The sequence below is a fragment of the Oncorhynchus mykiss genome, chromosome 7 (genome assembly GCF_013265735.2).
Source record: "Oncorhynchus mykiss isolate Arlee chromosome 7, USDA_OmykA_1.1, whole genome shotgun sequence".
Taxonomy (NCBI): Eukaryota; Metazoa; Chordata; class Actinopteri; order Salmoniformes; family Salmonidae; genus Oncorhynchus; species Oncorhynchus mykiss.
Window position 1 is genome coordinate 74996820 of NC_048571.1, and position 21065 is coordinate 75017884.

The 21065-nt window shown below is 41.2% G+C and overlaps 1 protein-coding gene across 2 annotated transcripts in view; it reads right to left on the reverse strand.

Annotated features, from left to right (window-relative positions):
• Positions 1-21065, reverse strand: part of LOC110528483 (disks large-associated protein 4) — a 210256-nt gene that overhangs the window by 151344 nt on the left and 37847 nt on the right. For both annotated transcript variants that reach the window (XM_036984063.1, XM_036984062.1), the window contains exon 2: positions 15623-15689. The gene's annotated coding sequence lies outside the window, so the exon portion shown is untranslated. The remainder of the gene's footprint in view (positions 1-15622; positions 15690-21065) is intronic.

Here is a 21065-nt window from a genome sequence, read left to right on the forward strand (position 1 = left end):
TGAGTTTGACAGGTGTTACTTGCGGTTTGAGCAAGAAAGCGATAAATAGAGTGCTGCACATGGCCTATAGATGAAGGGCCTACATGTATCAACTTTCACAGTGAATACTTGTCTTTATAGGTATTGTGCAACTTCATTGAACACTGGCCAATGCATCATAAAAAAATGTGTGCCTATTTAATGCGACCCTTACTGTTAATAGATCTCAAAGCAGCATACAATTCAGGTAAACGTTAACAAATGACAAGTTCACTTTCCCACACATAGCCTAAAAATGCACATCAAGTGCAAGTGAGCACTTCTACTTAGGATCACTAAAATATCCTAATGATTATGATCACACTTCCTCAGTTAAAATATTATGGTGACACTATATCAAAGATGGTTTGGTTTGGTTTAGAAAGTTGGGAACCAAGCTGGAGTTGTCAGTGTGGCCTGTTATCGCCTGGACATCCGTCATAACTGTCAATTTATAGAAAACAAAAGATAGAATTACAGGGGGCAATTTACGAATCCTCCTCTGGGATAACAGACATTCTGGGGTAATAAATAAATGATCAACCTTCTCTAGTAATACTAGTCCCGTGCGAACAGAGCTAAAGCCAGATATTTGGAATAATGAGAAAGAAAAATGGAATTTCATTTTCTTTCTTGAGAACTGATGCAAATAAGCAGAAAATAAATGTATGCATTGTCAAACTCGTTCTCTTTTATAGTCCGAGCTCTATGAGAAGGAGCCATTGCTTCATGTGTGTCGGAGAAGTAACTGGGAGTATGATGAAAGTCGCACCCTAAATACTAGTCAGTTAAGAATCCAACATCAATTGTTATGGTTAGGATTTGGGAAGGGTAATCTGATCCTAGGTCTGTGTCTATAAGGGTGATGTCTACCTAGAGAAGTGCTTCTCAACTGTAAGAAGTAAACATTTTGCGCCCCCCAACTCTCCGCCGCGACTGTAAATAGTATAATTTGTCTATAAAATTGTTATAAGTACACCTCTGCATAACATTGTATCCTTATTAACATTAAAGAAAAGAAAAAAAGAAGAAAGAAAGAAATATAGATCAACTTACAACAAAGAATAACTTTATTAACATTGTTTTTTAGTAACAGAAAAGACTTAAAGTGCATCAATTTGCCTGAAAAAATAAATAAAAATTCAAGCCTTATTTAAACTGGAATTTTTTTTTGACCATTTGATACTGAAAAATTAAATTAAATATAATCAATAAATAATAATAACTTAAAATTAATCAGCAACATTAACTCAGGAGCACAATATATGAAACACTTTGACCTATAAAACAAAAATGAATAAAAACATTTGTGCTGATTTTTTAAAATCAAAATGAGGAAGTCGGGATTAATGGCTACAATGAGCACGTTTTGCAGAGCACAGCTTTTCGAAGCGGGGTTTGAAGCATGATACTGCAACTCTCTGTACCTGTACCTGTACTTGGTCTTCAGTGCAGCAACAGCAGAGAAGCCAGTCTCACAAAGATAAGATGTTGCAAAAGGAAGAAGAATGCCCATGGCCCTCTGCCTTAAGAGTGGATACTGCCTCTCTACACTCAGCCAGAATTCACTCAGTGTCTGTGATGTGAACCTCAGTCTCAATGTGGAGTCAGACGTCATATCAATTAACTGGTCCTCCTCTGCAGAGCTGAAACCAGTTGGAGCTGGTGCATTGAAAGGATCTCTCACCCAGTCATATTGGGAACTGTTTTCAGGGAAGTACTTTTTAAAGAATCCCATCAGTGATGAAATATGCTCCTTAATATATGGAATCACTGAGGTGGCATCATAGTCAGTAGTGTCAACAAATTCATGCAGGTTCTCGAATGAATCAGTATTTCCTTCATCAAGTCGCCTGCCCCACATTGCAAGCTTTCGAGTGAAAAAGCTGATCTTGTCTGTGACCTGAGGGAGGTGTTTATCTTTCCCTTGAAGCTGTAGATTTAGTTCATTTAGCTTTCCAAATATGTCACTCAGGTAGGCCAGTTTTGCCAGGAAGTTCTCATCACAAAATGTTTCTGCGAGGTCATACTTGTGCTCCTGCTCCGAAAACATTCTTATCTGCTCTCTGAGCTCAAAAACTCGGGACAAGACTTTTCCTCGTGACAGTCACCTTGCTTCACTGTGAAACAGCACAGCTTGATGTTCAGCTCCCATCTCCTCACAGATAGCAGAGAAGACTCTTGTTTTTAGTGGTCTGGTCTTTATAAAATTGACTGCACCTACAATGTCAGTCATAACCTCACTTAATTCAGAGGAAAGGTGCCTTGATGCCAGTGCTTCTCTGTGTATAACACAGTGTGTCCACTCAGCATTAGGTGAGGCCTTCTTGATGAGTGCCCGAAGTCCTTTTCTCATCCCTGCCATGGTCTGTGCACCATCACTGCAAACACCAATGCAGTTCTCCCACTTTAGCCACTTCTCAGTCAGGAAGCAGTCCAGCATTTTGAATAGGTCTTCAGCTGTGACTCTGTCTCTGACATATTTACAAAACAGTAGATCCTCACACAGGGAGTTTATAATGTCAAAACGTACATAAGCGATAAACAAACAGTCTTTGTTGCTGTCCGTTGCTTCATCGAACTGTAAGGCAAAATGTTTGTCTTTGAGTTATCTACCAGCTGTTCTTTAAGATCGTTAGCAATGTCATTTATACGTCTGGCGACAGTGTCATTGGACGGAGGGATAGTTTTATTTTTGCAGCACTTGCGTCATCCAGCATGACAGAGACCATGTCTAATGCTGCAGGCAGTATCAGCTCCTCTGCTATGGAGTGGGGTTCATATCTCCTGCTCTGTGCTGTGTGTTCTTGTTCGGTGCAAAAAAAACCTACTCCCTGCGGCAAAAAAAAGCATGTTCCCTGGCATCACTCCGAGCCCCCCACTATTTGAGAAGGACTGACCTAGAGCAAGGAACAGTCCATTCTCTACAAATGTAAGTTATGACATAGAACACTGAACTACAAACCCCCCCCCCCCCTTCTTCTCGCAATTGTTTTTCTTACTTTTCGGCGTATGCTGATATGATCCCTGTCTGTTATTCCGACAGGTCAGCAAGAAGTATCTGGATGCTGAGAGCTTGTGTACTACTGCAATATACAGGCATGAGCAAGGAGGTCACAAAATAAGGCAGCCATTTGTAACTCTCTGAAGAGGAAGTAATCTGATCATAGGTCTGTGTCTGTAAGGGTGACATCTACCTAGAGTAAGGAACAGTCCATTCTCAATGCTAGAAATGTAAGGTATGACATAGAACACTGAACTACAAAACCCATGTCCCCCCACATAGGGACAGCTTACAGAACAAAAGCTAGGAAAACAAAAGCCAGACCCTGCATGTGGCCTCATCTGACAGCACAGATGATACACTCAGCACATACAAGGACAAGTGATATGAACAATATCCATATCTATGGCCTCAGGTGAACTCTCCCATGTTCAGCATCCAGATACTTCATGGTAATCTAGGACTTAAACAAGCATACAATCCACAGTCAACAATGACTCACTCACTTTCCACAAACTCTCCATTGTTTCATTGTTCACAGGGATAGAGAAAACATTATAGAGGAACAGCACAGAAACAGGTTTTTTTAGATATGGCATGTCAATGAAATCATGCAAACCAACTCACGAGTGAAGGGGCCTACTAGGTCTAGGAAAAATTAACTACTGAGCTTTCCTGTAAAAAAATGTACATATATTTTTTTATCGTTCAAATTGTTATACACCCCCTGAAAGGACTGGATAGGTGATTTAAAATTCAATATAGCCTATCAGAAAGTCAGGTGGAACTATTACCATATTCCATATACCAATCCTTTCACATCTAGCTATTGGTTTATTTAGAATTGAGCCATAGGGCCACGGTGGCCATTTGGGGGGGAGGAGGGCGAGGAGGGTGACGAGAGTGGGGTAAAAATAAAAAGGCAGGAGCTTTAAAAGCTTTGAGGGGGATTTGTTTCCAATAAGCCACCCACAGGATTAGAGCATGTTAATGTAATGCCTACAGCCCTATACAGACTGGACACACTGCTAACACACAGAGAGAGAAACAGAGGGAGGAATACAGAAAGAGAGAGAGTGTGAGAGAGTGAACACACACAGAACAGCTCAAAACATACATACATGCAGAACATACATCACAGGAGGCTGCCGAGGAGAACGGCTCATAGTAATGGCCGGAACAGAGCAAATGGAATGATATCAAACACCAGGAAACCATGTGTTTGATGTATTTGATTCCATTCCACCGATTCCGCTCCAGTCATTAACACGAGCCCGTTCTCCCCAATTACGGTGTCACCAACCTCCTGTGACATACATATATACATATATAAATACAGTACATTCAGAAAGTATTCAGACCCCTTGACCTTTTCCACATTTTGTTACATTACAGCATTATTCTAAAATGGGTAAAAATATATATATATCTACACACAATAGCACATAATGACAAAGCAAAAACAGGTTTAAAGAAATTTCAGCAAAAAAAAAAAAGCTGATTTACATAAGTTCACATTTACATAAGTTCTCATACCCTTTACTCAGTACTTTGTTGAAGCACCTTTGGCAGCGATTACAGTCTCTAGTCTTCTTGGGTATGACGCTACAACTTTGGCACCCCTGTATTTGAGGAGTTTCTCCTATTATTCTCTGCAGATCCTCTCAAGCTCTGTCAGATTGGATGGGGAGCGTAGCTGCACAGATATTTTCAGGTCTCTCCAGAGGTGTTCGAATTGATTGGATGGGGAGCGGATTGGGTGGATTGGATGGAGAGCGTCGCTGCACAGCTATTTTCAGGTCTCTGCAGAGCTGTTAGATCCGGTTCAAGTCCAGCCTGGGCAACTCAAGGATATTCAGAGACTTGTCATGAAGCCACTCCTGCGTTTTCTTGGCTATGTGCTTAGGGTCGTTGTCCTGTTGGAAGCTGAACCTTCATCCCAGTCTGAGGTCCTGAGCGCTCTGGAGCAGGTTTTCATCAAGGATCTCTCTGTACTTTGCTCTATTTATCTTTCCCTCAATCCTGACTAGTCTCCCAGTCCCTGCAGCTGAAAAACAACCCCACAGCATGATGCTGCCACCACCATGCTTCACCGTAGGGATGGTGCCAGGTTTCCTCCACAAAGGAAATGATTGTGGACTTCAGGAAACAGCAGAGGGAGCCCGCCTCTATCCACATCGAAAGGACAGCAGTGGAGAAGGTGTAAAGTTTTAAGATCCTCAGCGTACACATCACAGACAAACTGAAAATGTCCACCCACACAGACAGTGATGTGAAGAAGGCGCAACAGTGCCTTCTTCATGTCACCCAAAACCCTAACAAACTTTTACAGATGCACAATCTAGAGCATCCTGTCGGGCTGTATCACAGCCTGGTACGGCAACTGCACCGCCCTCAACCGCAAGGCTCTCCACACAACGCATCACCGGGGTGCAAACCTCCTGCCCTCTATGACACCTAAAGAACACAATGTCACAGGAAGGCCAAAGAGATCATCATGGACATCAACCACTCGAGCCACTGCCTGTTCACACCGCTACCATCCAGAAGGCAAGGTCAGTACAGGTGCATCAAAGCTGGGACCGAGAGACTGAAAAACAGCTTATATATCAAGGCCATCAGACTGCTAAACAGCTATCACTAACTCAGAGAGGCTGCTACCTACATTGAGACCAAATCACTGGCCACTTTAATAAATGGATCACTAGTCACTTTATACAATGCACACTAAATACATTACTCATATTGCATGTATATACTGCATTTTACACCATCTATTACACCTTGCCTATGCAGCTTGGCCATTGCTCATCCATATACTTACATGTACATATTCTCATTCACCCCTTTAGATTTGTGAGTATGAGGTAGTTGTTGGGGAATTGTTAGATTACTTGTTAGATATTACTGCACTGTCGGAACTAAAAGTACAAGCATTTTGCTACAGTCGCATTAACATTGCTAACTATGTGTATGACAAATAAAATTAGATTTGATTTGATATCCACAGAGGAATTCTGGAGCTCTGTCAGTGTGACCATCGGTTTCAGTGTGCCATCGACCTCATGGCTTGGTTTTTGCTCTGACATGCACTGTCATCTGTGCAACCTTATATAGACAGGTGTGTGCCTTTCCAAATCATGTCCAAACAATTGAATTTACCACAATTGATGCACCTGAGCTCAATTTCAAGTCTCATAGCAAAGGGTCTGAATACTTATGTAAATAAGGCTTTTTGGTTTTTATTTTCATAACTTTGCAAACATTTCTAAAAAAAACGTTTTTCGCTTTGTCGTTATGGGGTATGGTGTGTAGATTGATGAGGGGAAAACATTATTTAATCCATTTTAGAGTAAGGCTGTAACGTAACAACATTTTGAAAAAGGGGTCTGAATACTTTCCGAATGCACTGTACATACTTACATACATACAGAGGGTGGTGCGGCCAGCCCAACGCATCACAATGAGCACACTGCCTGTCTTTCAGGATATATACAGCAATTGGTGTCACAGGAAGGTCAAGAAGATCATCAAGGACCTCAGCCCCCCGAGTCACGGCCTGTTCACCTCGCTATCATCCAGGAGGCAAGGTCAGTACACGTGCATCAAAGCTGGGACAGATGAACAGCATCTACTGTATCTCAAGGCAATCAGACTGTCAAATAGCCATCACTAGCGGGCCTCCATCCAGTACACTGCCTTGAACTTAGTCACTGTCACAAGCCGGCTACCCGGTTATTCCTCACTGCACTTCAGAGGCTGCTGCCCTATGTACATAAACATGGAACACTGGTCACTTTTCAAATGGAACACTGGTCACATGAATAATGTTTACATACTGTTTGACCCATTTTACATGTATTTACTGTATTCTAGTCCATTCTATTCAACGATTGCTGTACATATACTATTCGTTCCAAGTATTCTTCAGATATACTATATATTTTATCCACATACTGTCCATAATGTCTATACATCCCATCACATACTCAGTACCAGTCAAAAGTTTGGACACACCTACTCATTCAAGGGTTTTTCTTAATTTTTACTATTTTCTACATCAAAACAATGAAATAACACATATGGAATCATGTACTAACCAAAGAAGGGTTAAACAAAGATTATTCAATGTAGCCACGCTTTGCCTTGATAAAAGCTTTGCACGGTCTTGGCGTTCTCCCAACCAGCTTCATAAGGTAGTCACCTGGAATGCATTTCAATTAACAGGTGTGCCTTGATAAAAGGTCATCTGTGGAATTTCTTTCCTTCTTAATGCGTTTGAGCCAATCAGTTGTGTTGTGACAATGTAAGGGTGGTATACAGAAGATAGTCCCATTTGGTAAAATACCAAGTCCATATTATGGCAAGAATAGCTCAAATAAGCAAAGAGAAACAACAGTTCATCGTTACTTTAAGTAGGTCAGTCAATGCGGAAATTTCAAGAACTTTGAACGTTTCAAAGTGCAGCCGCAAAAACCATCAAGTGCTATGATGAAACTGGCTCTCATGAGGACACAGGAAAGGAAGACCCAGAGTTACCGCTGCTGCAGAGGATAAGTTCATTAGAGTTACCAGGCTCAGAAATCTGCAATTAACTGTACCTCCGATTGCACCTCACAGAGTTCAAGTAACAGACACATCTCAACATCAACTGTTCAGAGGAGACTGCATGAATCAGGCCTTCGTGTTTGAATTGCTGCAAAGAAACCACTACTAAAGGACACCAATAAGAAGAATAGACTTTATTGGGCCAAGAAATATGAGCAATGGACATTAGACCGGTGGAAATCTGTCCTTTGGTCTGATGAGTCCAAATGTGTGATTTTTGGTTCCAACTGCCGTGTCTTTGAGAGACTCAGACTAGGTGAACGGGTGATCTCTGTATGTGTGGTTCCCACAGTGAAGCATGGAGGAAGGAGGTGTGAGGGTGTGGGGATGCTTTGCTGGTGATACTGTCAGTGATTTATTTCGAATTCAAGGCACACTTAACCAGCAAGTCTACCACAGCATTCTGCTGCAATACGCCATCCCATCTGGTTTGTGCTTATTGGGACAATCATTTGTTTTTCAACAGTACAAGGACACAAAACACACCTCCGGGCTGTGTAAGGACTATATGACTAAGAAGGAGAGTGATGGAGTGCTTCATCAGATGACCTGGCCTCCACAATCACCCGACCTCAACCCAGTTGAGATGGTTTGGGATGAGTTGGACCACAGAATGAAGGAAAAACAGTCAACATGTGCTCCGCATATGTGGGAACTTCTACAAGACTGCTGGAAAAGCATTCCAGGTGACTACCTCATGAAGCTGTTTGAGAGAATGCAAAACTGTTATCAAGGCAAAGGGTGGCTTCTTTGTGTTAAATATGTGTTATTTCATAGTTTTGATGTCTTCACTATTAGTCTACAATGTAGAACATAGTAAAAATAAAGAAGATCCCTTGAATGAGTAGGTGTGTCCAAACTTTTGACTTGTACTGTGTATATATATATATATATATATATATATATATATATATATATATATATATATATATATATATATATATATATATATATATATATTTGTGGAATTTCTTTCCTTCTTAATGCGTTTGAGCCAATCAGTTGTGTTGTGACAATGTAATATATAACTGCACTGTCAAATTTACAGTAGCTATTACAGTGAAAAAATACCATGCTATTGTTTGAGGAGAGGGCATCATTTTGAACATGATAAGTTATTAATAAACATATTAGGCACATTTGGTCATTCTTGAAACAACATCTTTAACATAAATGCAATGGTTCATTGGATTAGTCTGAAACTTTGCAGATACACTGCTGCCATCTGGTGAACAAAATCTGAATTACACCTGGGCTGGAATAATATTACATTATGGCCTTTTTCTTGCATTTCAAAATGATGGTACAAAAAATATATAAAAGGGTTGGTTTTTTCTTTGTATTATATTTTACCAGATCTATTCTGTTATATTCTCCTACATTCCTTTCACATTTCCACAAAGTTTAATGTGTTTCTTTTCAAATGGTACCAATAATATGCATATCCTTGCTTCAGGGCCTGAGCTACAGGCAGTCATTTTAGTCAAAAATTGAAAAAAATTGACGTATCCTTAAACCCTTTACAATGAAGATCTGTGAAGTTTTTACAAATTATCTTTGAAAGACAGGGTCCTGAAAAAGGGACATTTATTTTTTTGCTGTGTATGTATATATATATATACCACCCCATCAGATCCACAGATGATGTAATCTCTATTGCGCTCTACACTGCCCTCCCCCACCTGGACAAGAGGAACACCTATGTGAGAATGCTCTTCAACACCATAGGTCTCTCCTAGTTCATCACTAAACTAAGGACCCTGGGACTGAACACCCCCCTCTGCAACTGGATCCTGGACTTCCTGACGGGCCGCCCCCAGGTGGAGAGGGTAGGCAATAACACATCTGCCACGCTGACCCTCAACACGGGGGCCCATCAGGGGTGGGTGCTTAGTCCCCTCCTCTACTCCCTATTCACCCACGACTGCATGGCCAGGACACCAAAACCACTGTCTCCCCGACAACGATGAGACAGCCTATAGGGAGGAGGTCAGGGACCTGGCAGTGTGGTGTCAGGGCAGGAGGAGCGGCGGAGGAGATGGCCGCCTTTTTACGGTCTCCTAACCAATTGTGCCATTATGTGGGTTTTTTTTCGCGATATTTGTAAATTATTTTGTACATAATGTTTCTGCAACCGTATCTTACGGCAGAAAAGAGCTTCTGGATATCAGGACAGCGATCAGTTGTGCGCCCCCAGTGATGCCTGCCATCCAGGACCTCTTCACCAGGCGGTGTCAGAGGAAGGCCCTAAAAATTGTCAAAGACCCCAGCCATCCCAGTCATAGACTGTTCTCTCTACTACCGCATGGCAAGCGGTACCGGAGTGCCAAGTCTAGGACAAAAAAGGCATCTTAACAGTTTTTACCCCCAAGCCATAAGATAAGCCAATAGTTAGTTAAATAGTCTGGGTAGCTAATTGGTTAATTATCTGCATTGACCCTTTTTGCACTGACTTTTTTGACTGCTGCTACTGTTTATCATCTATCCTGTTGTCTAGTCACTTTATTCCTAGTTATATGTACATATCTACCTCAATTACCTCGTACCCCTGTACATCGACTCGGTACGTGTACACCGTGTATACAGGCAAGTTATTACTCATTGTGTATTTATTATTCATTTTATTATTCAGTGTTTTACTGATTACTCTCATTTTCTCTCTACATTGTTGGGAAGGTCCCATAAGTAAGCATTTCACTGTTAGCCTACACTTGTTGTTTACCAAGCATGTGATGATTAAAATCTTATTTGATTTGATTTAACATGGAAATGCCAGATGCACTGAGATAGTTGGTGAGGGACTTTATGCGCCGTGGATGAGAAAAGCATCCGTGCATAACGCATGGAGTATGGACATGGTTACATTTAGCCAAAGGTAAGACTGGAAGGTATACACAGAGCTGTGGAGTGGTACAAATGACTGGCAGTGTGGGTCTATACCCTGCAAGGAATTGCTATAAGCTACTGTAAACATAGCATAGCTCTGTATTGTCTAATGGGTTCATTACATACAGTATAATTAAGCAATAAGGCACGAGGAGGTGTGGTACATGGCCAATATACCACGGCTAAGTGCTGTTCTTACACAAGACGTAATACGGTGTGCCTGGATACAGCCCTTAGCCGTGGTATATTGGGCATATATCACAAACCCCCGAGGTGCCTTATTGCTATTATACTGTTGTCATGACATTGGCCTGTGGGTAAGATTTATGACCCCCTCATAAATACCTTTCTCCCCTCTCTCTCCCTTGACTCTACTGAAGGACTTGAATAGCCTTTGTTAAACATAGAGAGTCTGGGAACATCAAACAAGTGAGGGGGAAGGAGCCATATTTCTGTAATAGGACCAGTTGAAAATATGCGTTGGTACTTCATGAATATGATGTCAGTTCGGTTGTCATCTGAGACATTATGACTGATGACAGGACGACATAAACTGTATCTGGGAAAGTCAGATTCGCAGATCAGATTCACATGGAATTGTTCTGCAATTTAAATGTTTGAATATGAAACTATTTGTGAAAAGATTAAATGTAATTTTAGCTTCCAAATGAGAGATTTGAGTTTTCATAAGGTTAGAGCTCTGCTCAATCAGTGGCCCGTCTCTGTGAAGAGACATGGGTTATAAACTATGAAACACACCCTTCTCTCCCACCACTATATAAGTCCTTGACGAAAATGTAACCTTCTGTTCCGAGTACGTGAGGCCTGCAGCCTCTGCATTAAAAGGGCAAATAACTTTCTGTTCCGAGGACAATAGGACGGCGGTCCATACGTTAAAAATGACTAAAATGTCAACTACAGAACTAAGCCAACCTCAGCGTGAGCTTTGGTTGTGAATGGTTTGAACTTTGAACTCTTATTCACTAAAGAAGTGAGACATCCTAGCCGTTGAGTTAGCAGCGGCCGCTGTAAACGTGGGCTAGGAAAGGATGGACGACGTACCCAGTCTAACACACAATGACGATACTACAACGTATCCAATTTACCACCAGAGACATTCTTCCAAGGACAGGAAGATCTCTGTTGGCCAACACGGCCAGCATCTACGTCCAACCTACCGAAGCGCAGCTCAGAGTAAATACCTATTGCATTTTCCTTTTCCAAATGGGCGGTAATTTAGAATGCATAAGATACTGTATTTACGATAGCATGGCTTCTCCCTTTGTTCCTCAGTCTTCCCGCTCTTTCACTCAAACCCAACCTCCTTTCCTTTGTGTAACCAGAAATGATGTCGGCTCCATCCATCAGGGACATTTTAAAAATAAATAATTCAACCCAATTTTGTATTGCTGATTCAACTTGTTAGCCGGGGTTTGTGAAGATAACCAATAATTTACAACTTTCAGATGAGACTGAAATAAGGTGACAATTAATATTGACTGCTATTGATGTAAAATATTACTAGCTCTATAAACACTCTTTCGTGGTGCCCCGACTTTCTAGTTAATTACATTTATATGATTAGCTCAATCATGTAATATTAATTACAGAGAAAGGATTTTATAGAATAGCATGTCATATCACTTAATCCGGCATAGCCAAAGACACGACACTGGTTACCAACATAATTAGAGCAGTAAAAATAAATGTTTTGCCATACCCCTGGTATACGGTCTGATATACCACGGTTGTAAGCCAATCAGCAGTCAGGGGGAATATCCCCTGAGCAAATGTTATGCTAGCCCCTTCATACTCGTCTATCAATTGTATGATTCCAGCTGAAATCATAGTAAATAAAGAGCGTGGGACTATAAGTTTCTATCTGCATCTTGGTCAAGATTGAGTTATTGACATTGCCTTGTTCTGTTCAATGTTCACTACCTATACGTACAGTAGTGTAAATACCCCAATTCAGGTTAAGTTCAAAAGAATTGAAGATAAAAAATTGCTGACACCATTCAAACCAATGAGGTTTCAGAACCTTATAGCCAGTTATCTCTGAATTATCTTTTTGCAGAGAGAACTTTATAGTCCCAAGCTCTTGTAAATGGGTTTACTTTGACTAAACAGTATGCCACAGTCATAGGGGAAAATCGGCAATCTCCCTTGCAACGTTCCCATGATAAATAACGCACGCGGATTGCCAACCTGGTATCAGTTTATATGCATCATGTTGTGGAGCTTTTGCAAAAAAAGATATGCAGGGGGTGTACAGTAGATACACTGGTACACAGTAGCCTCTGATAGATAAAATCAAATAAGAGTAATAGCATCAACAATTCATCAACTAGATAAAATGCAATGCAATGAGCCGAGCTCTCCGAGAAAACAATATAGAAGTGAGTAAAAGTGAGTGGGCTGATTGAAGCAAATGTAATAAGCCTTGGGGGAAACTAGAGAATCTCTCGTGCTTGGATATTAAATATTTCTCAAACAGTATCATCATGGGATAAATCAGCTATTTGTTTACTAGCACTCCTTCTGATAATCTGTTATGGGATTTTTATCAATAATGACTAAATGAGGTATACTGCACTATAACTTGCAAGAATTCCACCCTGTCTTTCTTGTAGTATTAAATAATGTTTGTTCATTAGGAAGAGGTTATATGGCATGTACCTAGGGAGAAAGGAATGTATGTGGAGATAAGAGAGGACAGGGAGAGCTCCTCCAGAGTTCTAGTGTCTGGGGGAGACTGGAACGGTTAGCTGAGGGGTTATAAACTGTGGTTAGACTCATGAGAAAATCCATGTTGGTGTGTATGTATGTGTGTGTGTATGTATGTATGTATGTATGTGCGTAGTTTAGGATGGTATAAGAAGAAATGTATTTGCGAAAACTCTCGCAAATAAATTGGGATCTGATCACTTGTGAGTTGGGAATTCTGTCTGTTTTATTTAAGACCAGAACTTTACAACCTCTGGGTGTCAGACAGATGAATATAATTGGAATTTCTGAACACTGATGAAATAATTACTTGACATAATCCAAGGGCTACATGTTTTGCTGACATAGAGCTAGCCTTACAACAGTCTATAGACAGTATGTGTACAGCACAGCTATTATCAATTGCAACATACCTGAAATTGTAAGTGTAACCACATTTCTCAATGGGCTTGCTTGATGGACAGCGGGAAAGTGTGGCGGACATTTCTGTAATGAAATCATAAATCATCATAGCTGGGCAGAGGCTTCTATTCTTGGTGACACACGAGAGAGAACACACGGCCTAAAGTACATGGCATTAGTATGCATAGATATTTACAGTACACCTATTCACTTCCATTTGCAATTCAGATGAAATGGTAAGCTCTCCCTAATAACTCTGCTGCCTTTTAGTTGTAGGAACACCCTAATGTAAAAATCTACAACATTCAACAATATGGCCTGGAAGGTTAGGGGGAAAGACTGATTTGACAAACAGAAACACTGGTTCGAATCCCTGGAGGGCGGGGAACTCAAGCCCTCCAGGGAGGCACTGATCTTCTTCCCAACACCCTGCCATGTAAAGAGCAATTAGAGAAATAAATGAATGGGTTTGTTCCTCCTTAGCATGTTTATTTACATGTTTATTACCCCTTAAAATGATGACGGATGTCTGCAACGGTTGTTCCAGAGGCCATAGGCCATGTGCTAATTTCAGGCCAAATCATGTGCTGGTCTCCCAAGGCTGTTTGAACTCAAGGAGGAATATGATTGGCCTTGAGCTCTGAAACATCACCATGTTGCTATAGAGTGACAGGCTCCTCTAAATGAACCCTATAAGATTTGAATTCAGAGGTCAGAGTTGCTGTGCGTGTGTGTGTGCTTAGGAAGCATTATGGGAGCAACCATTTCTATGTAAAAGGGGATGTTTGAGGATTGCAGAATGCATACACAGAGCATGCATGTTGTATTCCTTGTTATCACATGGGTCTTCCTTGAAAACAACAGCTCTAAGTATGTGTAGCTTCTGCTCTCTCTGATGTTTCATTCTATAAGCTTTTATCAAATGGGTCACTGTTTCATGACCATGTATGTTCCGGGAACCCAACAGAGCGAGAAATCACAGCTGCAGCAAAATATTGAATTGGTCTGAAGTGTGATAACCAAGTAGCCACTATCACTGTCCTGGAATATTTAACACCCACCGTTAAACAGCTTAACTAGTTAGAGTCATGCTTCTAGCAGTGTGCAAATACACACATTCCTGTTTTTATACAAAACCAAAGTGAATTTATTTATTTTCTAATCATCCTAATTTGATTCCTTCCATCCAATTGGTAGAGGAGAGAGGAGGGATTGTTTTAAAAATGTTTCATTGTACTTCGGAAGTAGCTCTTCAAAAGGAACAGTATCCCAGGTAAAATTATACATATCTACACTTGCTCTGAATGAAATCCTAAAAGACTACAAGAAATAACTTAGTCCAGTGGTGTACTTTAGGGTTATATCCCGACACCACTCATAATGTTGAGCAGCAAGCTTGTTCAGTCAGGGTTACAGTAAGTGCTCGGCAGGCAACAGTGTGCGTACCTTTGGCAAACAAAATAGGCCTTATCATCCTTGAAACCGCAGAACACTACTACAACATATGTGCTCGTCTAATACCCTAACCATTTATCATTATGTAAATTGTCATTTATATTCTAATCGGTAAGGACAAAAGTGAGCTTAGAAAAGCAAGAAATTCATCAAAGCTCATAACACTGGACAAAAAGTTCCACCGTTCATAGACCCATCCTTTTGTGAGCCTGACAGTGACGCTCCATCCAAATGCCTGGTATCCATCAACGTTCAACCTGGGCAAGGACAATGTCAACTGCCTCCCCCATAAGCGAATTCCCTAGGTAGTTCAGCCTTTTCAAAAAATCCAGCATCAACCACAAGTAGGTCAGTGTCTCCTTAGGACTCAAACCACCGGTATCCTTCACAATGTCAGCCAGATTCGGATGGAAGGAGGAAAGCAAGGAGGTGACAGGACCCAAAGAGGAGGGAATGTCACTTTGCACTTTTGAAGACCAGGGACACTTTGGTAGAAGATATCTGATATTTCAGCACACATACCTTGTTGAATGGTTTAGATAATCCGTCTTCAAAGACATGGACGTAGTGGCCAATAGATAAAGAAATCCTGCAACACAAAATGGAGGGAAACATTAGCATGATTAGCCATAGTAATAGTGAAAGTTACAATACATTCACATATTTTGTGAGCCTTCTGTAGTAAATAGAGGACTTGGCAGGGTACAAGGAATTAAGGGATATAGAATCTGTACATTAATACTGCTGATTCGAGTTTGAGTTAATGAGTTTTTCAGATAATTTAATAGCTTTAGCTTAAAAGGCAATGAGTCAGCAAATAACACAAGACTTAATGCACTTCATCTTAATCTAGTGTCTTCAAAACCCTACTTATCTTTTCGGTAATTATCAACAGAAGAAATTGAATTATCCAGCCATTTCTTTGTTTTGGAAATCAATTAGGCCTATCTTTCAGAGGTATGCGAATTGGAGCAACTTTGGAGATCAGACAATTTAATTAAGAATCCTAACTTCCGATTAAGATCATTCTTCAGGAAGAAGCTCCGGCAAGTACTTTCCCTTAAAAGTGAACCAAGTTTTGGAAAGGATATTTTCCCAATGAGAATTGTTTCAAAATATTGAACATACCACATAGCGTTGGAAAAGCATTGTTGGCTGTAATAATCATTAAAACTTCAAAACCATAGAGTTGAGTGTAAGCAACAACGTGCATGGTAGTTGAGATAACCAGACAAAACTCTGCCCCCTTACAATACTGGTGGAGGTCCTCAATGAGATAAAGCTACACCCATATTACCATCACATGACGCCACATAGCAAAAGCCATACATATACAGTAGTGTGGATAAGAGTTGTCACAAAGCAAAGGAGGTTGGTGGCAACTTATTTGGGGAGAATGGGTTTTGTGGTAATGACAGGAGTGAAATTAGTGGAATGGTATCAAATACATGATGCCATTCCATTTGCTTCGTTCCAGCCATTATTATGAGCCGTCCTCCCATCGGCAGCCTCCACTGCACAGTAAGTCTATTACTACTTCTGTCTTCCTTTTTGGTAACACACACTGATAAGGGATGAATGTTGATTGATAGCAAATGTGGCCGTACCAGCCCTGACCTTTGGTGGGATGGACTACTTCTATGGAAGCCTAGTCCCCTGATACCTTGGCTTGAACCCAATAGGGCCATCTAGGCCAGGTTGGAGTCATAGCTTACCATTGCCCTGCAATCTGCTGTTGCGCTTGAGTTTGATCCTGTGTGTGTGTGTGAGTGAGTGTTTCTGTGTGTGCGTGCGTGCGTACACTCGTGTGTGTGTGTATGTGTGTCTGCATGCAGTTAGCTCTTGTTCAATCAATGCTATCACAGTTCAGCTCTTGTTCATCCAACAGAACAGGACCCCCTTAGAGACACATCAAGAGGGATTTGAACATATCATTCCTATCATTCTAGCCTTTAGCCACAATCAAATGTGTTGGATACATCAACACAAGGTGAGAGCCGTGATAATTAATGATAGTGACAGGACCGACAGGATAAACTAGATAGAAAAAAAGTTAAATCAATATTCGGACTAGACCGCACAAATAGACCAGCCAAAGCGATGGCAGCTTGAGTTAAGATGCTGAAGCCTGAGGGAGAGGGATATGTCGGATCATGGTAGACATAGAAGAAAAAGAGGCTTCATGTTTTGCTGACTGAGCAGCGACAAAAGATGTACACATAGCTCACAAGTTAACATTAGTCATCAGGAAGTCTTGACTGGAGGGTTTGTTTGACCATGTATTGTACAGCTGACCAGCCATTAGGGCTCAATGCAGTTTCAGTTTCCTAAGGCATCGCTAACACTGGTGCTAACCACAGGACCCTCATAGCATACAGAAGCTCAGTGAGTGGTGGTGCATTAACCTACAGTAGCACTCCACTGACACACATACATTACAGCCTCTGTTTCAGCAGCGCAGTGGGGCCATCTGAGCTCAACCACTCACAGTCCACTCAGAGAAATCTTAACTTCAGGGCACTCTCTCTCCCTGTCTCTCTCTTTTTCTCTTACTCACTCACTCACTCACTCATACAGATACGCATGCATGCACGCACGCACACACTTGGCCTACTTTTTATCATTCTACCTCAGCATCTATAAGCATGAATGACAAAACTCTTCTTGAGATTAAAAAGACAGTCCAACCTTCCCCCCGTTTCTCCTCCACCTCCTCCTCCATGCTTCTCCTCTCACACTCGAATCACAGAGGGCGCATAGCAACGGCTGCTACTCCGCTGGGAGATCAGTGTGAAGAAATCTATTTCCAGATAAACAAACTGAACATATCACCTCTCTGTGATCGCTCTCTCTCTCTCTCTCTCTCTCTCTCTCTCTCTCTCTCTCTCTCTGTTCATTCTATTGTGATATGCACCCCCTGGCCGTTACAAAGGTGCTCAGGCACACACAATGCACACGCAATGCACCATGGGAGATATGCTCCCATAATCTGTTTTGGCTGGAGGGGTGCAGTGAGTCTGTTTCCCTCTCTATGGTCATTGACAGGCCTAGCCTTATAGTCCGGGGTAAATATGGAGAGAGCAACATGTGGTTCATAGCTAGGCAAATAAGGCCTAGCTAATCAAAAACATCCATCGAAACACCTTAATTAAAAACAAAGACACTGTGGAACTGGGGGAGCTGTGGTGCATAAGGAAGAAGGGACTGTAGAGATGATGGGGACATTTAGCTCAAATGTGAGTTTGGTGTTTGGGTGAGTGAAGAGTTTGTAGTTTGATGTCTTATGTGACAGTGGTTTGTAAAGTTGTTTGTTCGATGGAATCAGTTTGTCATTGATTTATGCAAGCGCAAATGCTCTTTGTCTTCTATTGCAAGACAGCAAAGAGTGAGTTTGCAAGATGAGGCTTTCATAATAACAAATGTACCATAAACACATTTATTGAATTTGATAAAATATCATGTATCACACTTGATTGGTGCAGTATTTAATTATTATTATTTTTTTTACCCCCAATTTCGTGGTATCCAATTGTCTTGTCTCATCGCTACAACTCCCGTACGGGCTTGGGAGAGACGAAGGTCGAGAGCCATGCGTCCTCCGAAACACAACCCAACCCAACCAAGCTGCACAGCGCGCATCCAACCCGGAAGCCAGCCGCACCAATGTGCCGGAGGAAACACCGTATGCCTATCAACCTGGTCAGCCCGGCCCGCCACAGGAGTCGCTAGAGCACAATGAGACAAGGATATCCCTACCGGCCAAGCCCTCTCTAACCCGGACGACGCTAGGCCATTGACCTCCCGGTCGCGGCCGGCTGCGACAGAGCCTGGGCTCGAACCCAGAGTCTCTGGTGGCACAGCTAGCACTACGATGTTTTAGACCACTGCGCCACCCGGGAGGCCCGATTGGTGCAGTATTTTGACCATGCCAATACCATGAGACAACCAAATATAGCAGCAATTTCAGCTGAATGTGAAGTCATCCAATGTGTTTTTATCAACTACATATGGGTTGCTAGTGTAAAGGATGTCACACTGCTTGCATAGCGAGTACCGCTTCCACCTGATTTGGGTCCACCAAGGCTCGAACCGAGGACCTCTGCCTGGCTAGCACACGTGACCGCCCTCCCGAAGTGTCTTACCAGTCGAGACACCGAAAAGTGAACTATTTAGCGGCACAATTGGCGACACTTTAGGCTGAGCTGTCAGTTTCACATCTACACTAGCACTGTGTATACTGTACACAATGTACTAAAATGGGGCGGTTCCACGACAGAGGGAGCGTTAAATGTTTTTGGTATCTCAGATTGTTCTGGCAATCCTCACATTTTATTGGGAGGAAGGATGTTTAACATGCTTTTTACATTTATCACGAAAATCTATTTTATTACATTTTCGACCTATACATGCCTCCTGTAAGACACTATGATCTGTGAACCATACATGATACTGACAACATCTTCGTGTCATACTCCTTAAAGTGTGCTCTAAAAAATGTAGTATGTTTTGATTCTAAAATTTAAAAAAATCCACATTAATTAATTCAACATTACAAATATTCATATTAATATCGTAAAAACTGCCTTTTTTATTTTGTTCATTTTAAGACATATTGTTTGTAACAAAATACTGTACTCTTCACACATGTCCAAGTTCCAGAGTAGGCTCTCTGCTACTTTTAATGATATGACCCATTTTATAAATATAAATGGCTATTATAAGTCATTAACCAATTACAACACTCATTTAAGATTGTACATTCAGCAAATTACCAGCAGGGTTCAATTTAAATCCATTTTCCCATTCACTGTGTTGGTGGTGCTCATAAAATGTATCATATCTTCAGAAACAGCAGAGAGCCCTCTCTGAAAATGTGATTTAATTGAAGAGTATATTGTTCCAAACAATATGTCTTAAAATGAACAAAATAAAAAAGTCTGGATTTGAAATATTAATATGATATATTAATATATATATATTAATATTCACCGATCATAGGATCTTACATGTACATGAGGCATGTATAGGTCTGAAAAGGGCCTAAAATGGACACTTTAATTATCTTTTTTTTTTAAATGGTTGGTGATACAAATGGTTTGTGTAAAAAATGGTTTGTGTAAAAAGCATTTAAAAAATATATCCTCCTAATTAAGTTTCTACATGAAAATTGCCAGAACAATCTGAGATAACCCCAAAAATGTTTGCTCCTGCTGGCGTGGCATCACACAAACGTAGATTTGACATAGAGTAAAAAAACAGTTAACCACCAGGTATAGCATCCCTCTGGTTTCCCCTGGGATGGCCCTTGCCGTGTTAGCCTTTTACTGCAGTGGGCTAAATCAGGACCACACAAAAGTATACACATGGTTAAGGGCTTAAACAACAATCCCTGTATTTGTATAACAAAACAATTTGACATAGAAACACCGGATCATCTGCATTAAAAAGAAAAATGTTTATTAATTCTGAAATTATTAAAACATTAACATTCCACCCATGAGGCCATTAAGGGCGATTTGGTCATTTGACTACAGGAAAGTACCAACCGTAACCATGACAAACATCATTGTGGCAACCGCCCTAGTTAACAGGAGGTAAAAAGTTGGCCACACTGCAGTTCACACAGAGAGGAAGGGGAAGCCTGCCCACAGCCCTCAATCATCAGCCATACAGGATATCCTGCTGTGTCTGGCACACCTTCACCACTTCCCTCTTCTCCCTCCCCATCACTCCCTCCTCCTTCCCGAATGGGCCTTGTTCTCTCTATCCTTTCCCCCTCTTTCTCCTACATGGTATTGGATCACATTATGCTGTTAGCGCTCTCTTTCTTTAAATAATGCATTTTCATCTTGTGTTTTCAATTTCTCTTATACACACATATCCTTTTAAATCTCCCCCTTGTCTTATTTTCTTTCTCTCTGCTACCCTTCCATTCTTTCTATTTTCCTCTCTTTCGCTTTACATT